Consider the following 11,474-nt stretch of genomic DNA (forward strand, 5'->3'; position numbering starts at 1 on the left):
GGTCTGTCGGGATGGGTGCTTTTCCAAGGGCTTCCGGCCACCAAGAGTTGTCCCATGCAGAGGGGGATGTACCTAAGATGAGGACTTCTGTTTTATCTGAGTTCAGTTTCAGACGGCTGTGTTTCATCCATTCGGCAACTTCTTTCATTCCTTCGTGTAGGTTAGTTTTGGCGGTGCTGGGGTCATTGGTGAGAGAAAGGATCAGTTGAGTGTCATCCGCGTAAGAGATGATGTTGAGGTTGTGTTGGCGGGCGATGGCCGCGAGGGGGCTCATGTATACGTTGAAGAGGGTGGGACTGAGTGAGGATCCTTGTGGTACGCCACAGATGACTTCGGTGGCCTCTGACTTGAAAGGTGGGAGGCGGACTCTCTGGGTTCTTCCGGCGAGGAACGAGGTGATCCATTCAAGTGCTTTTCCTTGTATTCCGATGTTTTTGAGGCGTTGTAAAAGGGTGCTGTGGCAGACTGTGTCGAAGGCTGCAGAGAGGTCGAGGAGGATGAGGGCGACTGTGTCTCCATTGTCCAGTAGAGTTCGAATGTCGTCTGTTGCTGCGATGAGGGCGGTCTCAGTGCTGTGTTTTGCTCGGAAGCCAGACTGTGAGGAGTCGAGGGATTTGTTGGCTTCGAGGAAGGCGGCGAGCTGGTTGTTGACAGCTTTCTCGATGACTTTGGCCGGGAAAGGAAGGAGCGAGATGGGGCGGTAATTTTTGAGTTCGGTGGGGTCCGCTGTGGGTTTTTTCAGAAGGGCGGTGAGTTCAGCGTGTTTCCAGCTTTCCGGGAAGGTGGCGGAGTTGAAGGAGCAGTTGATGACGTCTCGGAGGTGCGGTGCTATGACGGAGTCTGCTTTGTTGAAGATGTGGTGAGGGCATGGGTCTGTGGGGGATCCTGAGTGGATGGAGTTCATCAGGCGGATGGTGTCCTCAGTGGAGATTGGGTTCCAGTCGTTAAGGGTGTTCAAGGGGGGAGAATGTTCAGCATATGGTTGGGTGGGTTGGTCTCCGGGTTGGTTGTCGAAGCTGTTGTGGATGTCTGCAATTTTGTTGTGGAAGAATAAAGCCAGGGAGTCGCAGAGGGCTTGAGAGGGGGTGATGTCGTTGGAGTTGGCCGAGGGATTGGTAAATTCCTTGACGATGTTGAAAAGTTCCTTGCTGTTGTGGGCGTTGTTGTCTAGTCGATCCTTGAATGCTGTTTTTTTGGCCTTTCGGATTAGTTGGTGGTGTATGCGGGTGGCGTTTTTGAAGGCTTCCTTGGTGCTGGTGGTTGGGTCTTTTTTCCAGGCCTTCTCAAGGGAGCGGCAGAGTTTCTTGGACTTCTTAAGATCATCGTTGAACCATGAGGCTTTCTTGTTGCCAGGTTTGCTTTGACGTTTTTTCAGTTGTGCTAGGATGTCGGCGCTGTTGGATAACCATAGGGTGAAGTTGGCGGCGGCTTGGTCTGGGTTAGAAGAGTGGGCTGGGGTGTTTAGAAGGAGCGATGAGGAGATCTGGTCGATGGTGATTTTGTTCCAGTTTCTTTGCAGAGTTGGTTGGGGGTGGTTGATGAGTTTAGGCTTGTTGTAGGTAAAGTGGACGCAGCTGTGGTCAGTCCAAAGGAGAGCCGTGGTGTGGCTGAAGGAGACGTGGTTGCTGGAGGTGAAGATAGGGTCGAGAGTATGACCTGCTATGTGGGTGGGGGAAGTGACCAGTTGTTTAAGTCCGAGGTTGGCGAGGTTGTCCAAGAGGGTGGTGGTGTTGCGGTCGTTGTTCTTTTCCAGGTGAAAGTTGAGGTCTCACAGAAGGATGTAATCTTTGGAGGGGAGCGCGTGTGGAGTGATGAAGTCCGTGATGTCTTCACTGAATTTTGCGCGGGGTCCTGGTGGTCTGTAGAGGAGGGTGCCTCTGAGTGTGGTCTTGGGGTCGATGTGGATCTGGAAGTGAAGGTGTTCAGAGTTGGCGAGATTGGCGTCAGAGCTGGTTGAGATGTGGATAGATTTTTTATGGACGATAGCGATTCCTCCTCCTGTGTGGCCGGTACGGTCCTTGCGGATGATCTTATAGTCTTCTGGGATGGCAATGGTGATGTCTGGGGCGGAGGAAGCGTTCATCCATGTTTCCGTTAGGAAGGCGACGTCCGGAGAGGTGGTGTCTAGTAGATTCCATAGGTCAATGGCGTGCCTGTGGACCGATCGAGTGTTGAGCAAGATGCATTGTAGGTGGTTGGGGTCGGGAATCTGTGGTGTGGTCGTAGCGGAGATGTTGTCGGTGCCGATGAATTTGCAGAAGTAGCAAGAGAAAGGTCCATGGGTGTGTCCAGGAGCGGCTTGGACGCAGTTGGGGGCGCGACCGGGGTTAAGGGCTAGGAGGGTGGCGGCATCGTAGGTAATGCGGGAGGGCTGGGCAGCGCGAGGGGCAGGGGGTCTGGCGCTGGGCGCGGTCCAGGCGCGGACGGGCGTAGACGGGCTTACCTTTGGCGCACCTTTGGCGCGGATTGGGCGCGGTCGCTGCGCGTAAACGCTGCACGCGGGAACAACTGTCATATATGGATGGTGGGGGGGGGAGGGGCGAGGGCAGCTCAGCTGGGAGGCGGGGCGGGCTCACGAGGACGCAGACCAACAACAACACAATAAACAAAATGGCAGACACTAGCCATTGAAAAATTCACCTTGCAAACACTATTACCTAGATACATGGAACCATTCGATTGTAAACATATTTCTCCAGGTGATATAGTTACCTGGATTGATTGATTGAGCAACTTAGAAAGCGCAAACAATTGCCAGAGGGCACCAATGTGCTGAAGCAGTAACTCTGCTGGAGGAGAACGCCATCCCCCTACCAGAGAGGCAATTACAAGGCATAAAGCCTGGTCTTGAAGGCCTTACGGAACAGAGGGTGGGCTTCCAGACACAAGATGGATTGGGAGAGAGTGTTCCAAAGCTTGGAAGCAGCCACAGCAAAGGCTCTTCCTCCTCATCTTGTCTTCCTAAACATAGGAATAAACAGCCATTTTTTATTGGCAGAGCACAGCTCTCTAGTGGGAACATAGTGTTGGAAAAACTCTTTTAATTCCCTCCAGGCCCAAATTATGAAGTGCCTATGAATAATGCATAGGGCCATAAATACAATCTGTTTATCAGCTGGGAGCCATTGCAGCTTCCGAATAGCAGCAGAGATCGAATGATATTTTGGAAGATCCAAAACGAGTCTTGCTGCAGCATTCTGGACAAGCTGCAACGTATCGATGGATGTCTTGTTAACGTTCAGGTAGAGAGCGTTACAAAAGAGTGCATTCCATAATCTATCCTGGACATATTTAGTGCCACAGCTGCTGGGAAAGAGAGAAACATAAATATCTTCCTAAGGGTCTTAATAACCCAAAAACAGGATGATACTGTCTTATTGACCTGAAGATTAAAAGACAGATTGCTTTCAACGAGGAAAACAAGATTTTTGCCTGATTCAACGGGGCCGGGACATTGCCCAAGCATTCCTGGCCACCATGAATAGGTCCAAATAGATTGTTGGCTGCCAAAGACCAGAACCATAGTTTTGTTCCCGGAGGCGGGGATTGTCGGCTCAGCCTGGAAGTGGTCCACTTCATTCCTCAGCGAGAGGTCTTTTATGGTTAGTGTTTCCCCATTTGTCTCAGGCATCCACCCTAATAAACAAGGCGAGCCACAAGGTTCCTCCCTCAGTCCCCTCTTATTCAATCTCTATGTCCAACCGCTGGCTGCGGTGACTAGAAACAGGGGACTGACCATGGTCTCCTATGCGGACGACACTCAGCTGGTGGTGGCACTCTCTAGCAGCACCAAGAGGGACGCCCTGAAATTTCAGGGCGATTTGGCAGTGGTCGCTGAATGGATGATCGCCAACTGCCTCCAGCTGAATGCCAGCAAATCAGAGGTGTTGTTGGTGGGAAAGGACCATGGTCTAGGGAGAGAACATTGGTGGCCAAAAAGCCTGGGTAGCGCCCCCCCTCCTAAGCTAGCCGTCAAAAACTTGGGGGTGTGACTGGACTCATCGCTCAGCTATCAAGTCCAAACAAAAAATGTAGCAGGGGCCTGTTTGGGCTCCTACAGGGACTTAGGCCCCTATTGGGGTTCTTTGATCCCCCTAAACGCCAGACTATTATTCAGGCAGCCATAATGTCCAGATTGGATGATCCCTGCTGTCTGTATCTAGGGGCTAATAAGGTCGAGATTGCTCGGCTCCAATGGGTACAGAACGCAGCAGCCTGATCGCTGATTGGCTTGCGCAGGTCTTGCTCGGTGTCAGCCACCATCCATCGGCTACACTGGCTACCGGTGGCTAGGAGAATTGAATTTAAGGCGCTTTGCATCACTTTTAAAGCTCTGAAGTTCAACACTCCGGGCATTCTGGCTAACCTAGTCATCCCCTATGTCCCCACACGCCAGCTTCGCTCAGTGGGCCAGCACTTGGTGAGGGTCCCAAGGTTTCGAAGTGTGCGGGCAGGAGGTCGTTCCTTCCGCAGTAAGGCATCCCTTCTTTGGAATTCACTGCCCAGTCACATTTGAAGCCATACTAACTATATGGATTTTAGGAAGGCCATAAAAACACATCTTTTTCCCACTGTGTAGTTTCTGCCTTCTCTCTATGCTTGTGCTCTGCTGACAGCGCCGGGATGCCCCTTTGCTGGGGCAGCTGTTGTGCTATACAAATAGCAGTAACATAACATAACATAACATTCATATGGAGGTGGTTGTTTACCATCCAAGATGCCACGGCCAGCATGCAGTTGTCAAAAGTGGCGGTGGAGGCCTCTATATCCTTGGTGATAGACACAATTATTTGTGTATCATAAGCATTAGATCTAATCAGCTTGGCCAACGGGGAAACATATTTATTGAACAGGGTGGGGCTCGACGATGAGCCCTGTGGAACTCCACAGAAGGTAGATATGGGTCAGAGTAGAATAGGTCCACACCAATGTCTGTGACCAATCCGTCAGGAAGGAAGGCAGAAGCTCGAAGGCCAAGTCCTTCACACCAATTTCCTGTGGGCGATTAATCATTCTTGTGACAGAGATGGTATCAAAGGCTGCGGATGGGTCTAACCGGATCAGCCCCGGAGTCTGCCCAGCCTCAACCATGGTACGGATGTTATTGACTGCAGATAGTAGTGCAGTCTCAGTCCCATGGTGGCTCCTGAATCCAAACTGAGAGGAGTCAAGCAGATGTTGTTGTTGCAAATAAGTCATCAGCTGGGCATTTAGGTCTTTCTCCAAGATCTTGGCAGGAAAAGGTAATAAGGAAAAGGACTGATCATTTTTCAATTCAGATGGATCCAAATTGGATTTCTTAAGCAGAGACTTAACAACCACCATGTTCCAACTTTGAGTCTAGAATCCAGAGAAGATGGCCTGATTGAGAGTTACAGTGAGTGAGAAATAGTAATGTCCCTTCCCAACTTCATCAGTTTCGGGGAGCAAAGTTCAAGTGGGAAGTCTGATTAGATCCCCTGAAGAAGCTGGTCGGTCTGCTCATTAGATAGAGGGAGAAAAGCAGGCAGACAAACATCTCTCCTTGGTCTGTGGAGGACTTAGGACTGTGGAATTAGTCTTTTGGGCAGAAATCGAGGGCTCGGAATTAAGACTGTCCAAAGAAGAGTAAATCTCAGAAATGTTGGAATGGAAATATTTGGTCATATGATCAGAGAAATCCTGCAAGCAGAAGGTATAGATAAAAGATTGATCAGTTTAAATAGATCACTGGGCGACTTAAGTGATGCGATCTTCTGACTACAATATTATGATTTCTCCATCTTAATGGCTGCTTTATATTCTGCCAGCTTAACCTTATGATTGGCTCTTTCAATCGGGTCATAGTGTTTATGCCAGATGCGTTCTTGGCGGCGGCAAGCTTGTCTAAGTGTACTAAGCTTTTCTGAAAACTAAGGAGCAGTGAGCTTTTTCCTACCTGCATAAAATTCCTTGAGGGGAGGCAAGGAAGTCAATGGCCAAGGTGAGCTAATTTGAATACTCTGTAGCTGCCAGATTAGAATCATTATAGCCAGCCAAATGTTGATTGTTAAGAGCCCAAAGAAGAGATTCCTTGTTTATACGTCTGTAATTTCTTTTAAGCACTTTATTAATCCCCTTAGGGGGAACTTCAAGTATGGCAGAGAAAGAAAGGGAAAAAAGGACAACGTGATGGTCAACCAAGAGAGGGGAAGAGGTTCATCCACCGTAAGATGCTGATCAATAGAGGAACTTCTGTCAAGAATGTGTCCTGCATCATGGGAGGCTGCCTTTACTTATTGGGCAAGACAAAAGCATAGCATTGTGTCTTTAAAAGTGTGTGAGACTTTACAGGAAGCACTCTCAACATGAAAATTTAAATCTCCAAAAAGGGTAAGGCAACACTCGACGCTAGAAAAGCGAGAATAAAGACGGAGGTCTGGGAACAGTTGGCAGGGGCCTATGTAGAGAAAGACTCTAACAACCTTTTGTAAAGTTGTCAATTCCTCGTATTTTTCCCAAGATCACAACAGCAACACAGACAAGACCATATTAGCTCAAACTTGGGTATTGCATTTTATCCATGTTTTTAATGATTCCCATTGCCCAGAATAGGGACAACAATTGCCCAACTACAATAGGGACAAGCGGCTGGGGAACTATCAGCCACTCAGTGAATTAGACGAAGTTACCCTAGTCATCACTAGAAGGCCAAGTAACAAAGCACCTGTGCCTGATGGAGTGCCATTTGATTTGTTCAAAAGCAATAGTGAGCTATGGGTACCCGAATTAGTTAACATCTTAAACAGCGCCAACCAGTAAGGGCCCCCAAAATCCTGGTCCAGGGCCATTATAGAGCCAATCTTCAAAAAAGGTGACAGAGAGGAGCCCAAATGTTATCGCCTAATTTCTCTCATAGACAGCACAGCAAAAGTGCTGGGAAGGATTTTATTGGAGCGTCTGGAGAATTGGGCAACTGATAATGAGATTCTAACACCAACTTAATTCGGGTTTAGGAGGGAACTAGGAGCAATCGATCAATGTCTTAATCTCGCTCTCATTCATGGCAAGTATGTTCGAGCTAAACGATTGCCATCCTCGCTTCATGGACCTAAGCTCAACATTTGACAACAATGACAGAGGTAAACTTTGGGTCAAATTGCTGGACTTGGGAGCCGTGGCAGGGTTGGTGCATTACATGAGGATGTAACGTTCACTGACAGAATATCGACCGCAAAAATATAGATGAAAAAAATATTGAGGTAAAAATATAGAATGCAAAAATATCGACTCCCCATACTTAAACAGGTAAGTACGAAAATATCGAGAAAAAATATTGATGTAAAAAATATAGGTGTACAAAATATCGATTTTTTTAAATATAAATATGAAATAATGCAATTATTTTAAAAAATGAATTCGATTTTATATACATTTTAACAAGTATAACATAAACTTATTTAAAACAAGTTAAACACATACATAATAATGTATATATATATATATATATATATATATATATATATATATATATATATATAAAATCCACAGTTGCCCACAAGCGAGGCGCACTCCCCCTTGGCGTTGTCAGGTCGGGGAAGGTTGTAGGTGACACCCCCGTCATGCAGCCACCGACGCGTTTCGGGCCTCCGCCCTTCTTCCAAGGTTTCACGCTGCTCCCCAATGATTACCAACACACAGAGCTGCCAGTGTACGCCCCTTTATTTAAATCCACAATCGGACTCAGGTGAGTAGATATCACAAAGATTTCTGGGACTGGAAGTTCTTTCGCAAAATAAACACCCAAGTGGGTTTGCTGGCAATCCTTGAGGCAAATATCAAAGTTCATTTCGTGGGTGTGCCCACACTTCCTTCCTCCATACACCAGTTATAGTTAGCTGGAAATGTTACTGACATAAAACCATTAAAATTCCCACGTTAGAGCTAGTTGGACTCACTATAATTTGCGCACCTGCAATGCACTGCTGATGACGTCACATATTACATCACTCATGACATGGTCAGTGACATCACTCATGACATCACTGATGACACCATCCTTGTGACAGAGTGACAGACCTCCTTTCAGTGTAATGTAACCCTTGAAACACATATTCAAAAATAGAAACTAACATTTTCAATATATATATATATATATTTACTTTAAAACAATTAATAAACTATTAATTTTTATTTATTTTATAATTTTTAAATTATCTACAAATGTACATATATATATATATATATATATATATATATATATATATATATATATATATATATATATATATATATATATATATATATATATATGTAGCGGGGAGAACCTGCCGACTGAAGGGGCGACCCCTGTTGTGGACTGGTGGGTCACTGACATGACTGCCCCTCCCTCGTTTCCTTCACATCAGAATGAGTGGAGTTCGGACTCCCAGTCAATGTGGAAAGAAAACATCGATGAAGATCAGGAGGGTTCCTTTAATTGGGCGTATGTCGAGGATGAAGACACGCCCCTGAATGACGTTTACTCTGCAGGATTGGTCAAAATAGAGGAAGCAAGAAGACCGGCGTGTGACGACACCGGGAGAGCGCTTTGGAGGAGAGTCGAGTTTCAGGAGAGTCGGGAGAAGAATCGTGGCGGAAAGAAGAGTCGGGAGAAGAATCGAACCGGGAAGAGGAGGCGGGAGGAGGACGAGACAAGGCTCGACCGGAAGAGGTCCCAGAGCCAGGAGGCCACCATCACCATGATTCGCCCAGCCACACTCACAGGGGAGTGTGGCTTAACCAGGTACGGCAGCGCGTAACAGGCTGGCTCGGGAAGAGGGGAGGCACCCCTCAGTAGTAAAGAGAGCGCGTTGCACCATACTGCCTGTACATAGAGCTTTGTATAAAGTCTGTGTGCTCCCCTCCCTTACCTATCCCTGATCCCTGACACACCCTCTCCTCACCGTACCCTCACGTGTAAATACCTGTAGAATACGGTACACAGTCAAAATATCGAGTATTAAATATCGACCTACCAAAATATTGTGTTAAATTTCGAAGGTGCAGAATATCGATGTCAAGAATATCGTTGGACAGAATATCGATACTAAGGTAAGTAATATCGAAATTCTTTATATCGATGTAAGTAATATCGAAGTTAGTAATATCGATATCATATATATCGATGTTACTAATTTCGATGACATTAATATCGATATTTGTATAATTTTTTTGTTTTTTATTATGTATGTGTTACATGTTTTACTTAAGTATTTAAAATAATTAATATTATATGTGTATTAATTTTATATATTAATACATTTATTTATAAGCAAATTATATGTTTTAGTACCGGAGCGGGTTGTGGGTTTATAGGGGAATAGGGTGGGAAGTAATTTAATTATGGTAAATTGATTATTAATTAGTAGGATTTATTAATAAATTGTAATTAATTGGTAATCATTTTTAATTAATTGGAAATTTATTTTAATTAATTGATTAATTGATAAATATGTTCTGTAGCGGGTTATGGATTTATAGGGAAATAGGGTGGGAAGTAATATAATTAGGTTAAATTAATTAATAATTAGTAGTTAATATTAATTAATTTTAAATAATTGGTAATTACATTTAATTAATTGTTAATTCATTTTAATTAATTGATAAATATGTTCTGTAGCGGGTTGTGGGTTTATAGGGGAATAGGGTGGGAAGTAATTTAATTACTGTATTTTCCGGCGTATAAGACGACTTTTTAACCCCTTAAAATGTTCTGGAAAGTCAGGGGTCGTCTTATACGCCGGGTGTGAAATTTGAGAGTATGTTTTCATGCGTTTTTACATAGCGCAGACTTCACCCGAAGGTGTCAGACCGCTTCTCAATAGGAAATGGTGCATTGCTGAAGGAAAAAGTGACATGTGTGCAAGTAGAGGTACGGTATAATACTGCAATAAATGGAGGGCACTCAAACACAAGAACTAACGTTACGTAGGCGATGGGGGCACTGTGGAAGTATCAAAAGCACACCCACTGAATGCGGATCTGAAAGAGGGAAATAAATTAGTTACAGTACCGGTAATCTAACAATACTAATGTGGATAATGGCAATGTACAACACAGGGAAGTGGGGGGCACATCTGGTGAGGACATTCTATGATCCAATATGACAGCATTCACATTACATTTTGAATTGATTTTGGATGAAATGCCAAAGAAAGGATATCAAGTACCGTAAACCAAATATCAGAAAGAATGCTTTGGGTGCAAATCTTATGCACAATTCTCCAAATGGCTATGCAGGACTGCGTTGGAAGTGGGGGTAGTCTTATACGGCAAGTACAGCACTAAACCTACATTTTATCAAGAAAAGTAGGGGGTCGTCTTATACGCCAGGTCGTCTTATACGCCGGAAAATACGGTATGTTAAATAAAAAATTAATTAGTAGTTATTATTAAATAATTTTAAATAATTGGTAAATAAATTTAATTAATTGGTATTTCATTTTAATAAATTGATTAATTGATATATATGTTCTGTAGCGGGTTGTGGGTTTATAGGGGAATAGGGTGGGAAGTTACTTAATTATGTTTAATTATTTATTAATTAGTAGGATTTATAAATTAATTTTAATTAATTGGTAATTAATTTTAATTAATTGGTCATTAATTTTAATTGATTGGTAAATAATTTTAATTAATTCATAAATTGATAAATGTGTTCTGTTGTGGGTAGTGGGTTTATAGGGGAATAGGGTGGGAAGTAATTTTAATTTAATTAAGTAATAATGTTTTTTAATTAATTTTTTTGTTAATAATATAATTGTTAATAAATTATTAATTGGTAATTAAATATAAAATGGTATTTTTTTATATTTATTTTTGGTTAAATATATTTAGCTAATCATGTTTTTTTAAATTATGTATAGGTATTGTATATGGTTTATATTTATTTAATAGTTTACATTTTTATAATTAAAAAAAGCTTTTATTTATAAGTATGTTATTTTAGCCCCTACGCTATCCAACACTTTCCCTACTGTTGCACTCTCTGGAGTTGGAATAGTAATTGTTACCCCTACGCTATCCAACACTTTCCCTACTGTTGCACTCTCTGGAGTTGGAATAGTAATTGTTACCCCTACGCTATCCAACATTTTCCCTACTGTTGAACTCTCCGGAGTGGGAATAGTAATTGTTACCCCTAAGCTATCCAACACTTTCCCTACTGTTGCACTCTCAGGAGTGGGAATAGTAATTTTTACCCCTACGCTATCCAACGCTTTCCCTACTGTTGCACTCTCTGGAGTGGGAATAGTAATTTTTACTCCTACGCTATCCAACGCTTTCCCTACTGTTGCACTCTCTGGAGTGGGAATAGTAATTTTTACCCCTACGCTATCCAAAGTTTTCGCTACTGTTGCACTCTCTGGAGTGGGAATAGTAATTTTTACCCCTACGCTATCCAACGCTTTCCCTACTGTTGCACTCTCTGGAGTGGGAATAGTAATTTTTACCCCTACGCTATCCAACGCTTT

This window comes from Lissotriton vulgaris, chromosome 3_1, assembly GCF_964263255.1.
Source record: "Lissotriton vulgaris chromosome 3_1, aLisVul1.2, whole genome shotgun sequence".
NCBI classification, from domain to species: Eukaryota; Metazoa; Chordata; class Amphibia; order Caudata; family Salamandridae; genus Lissotriton; species Lissotriton vulgaris.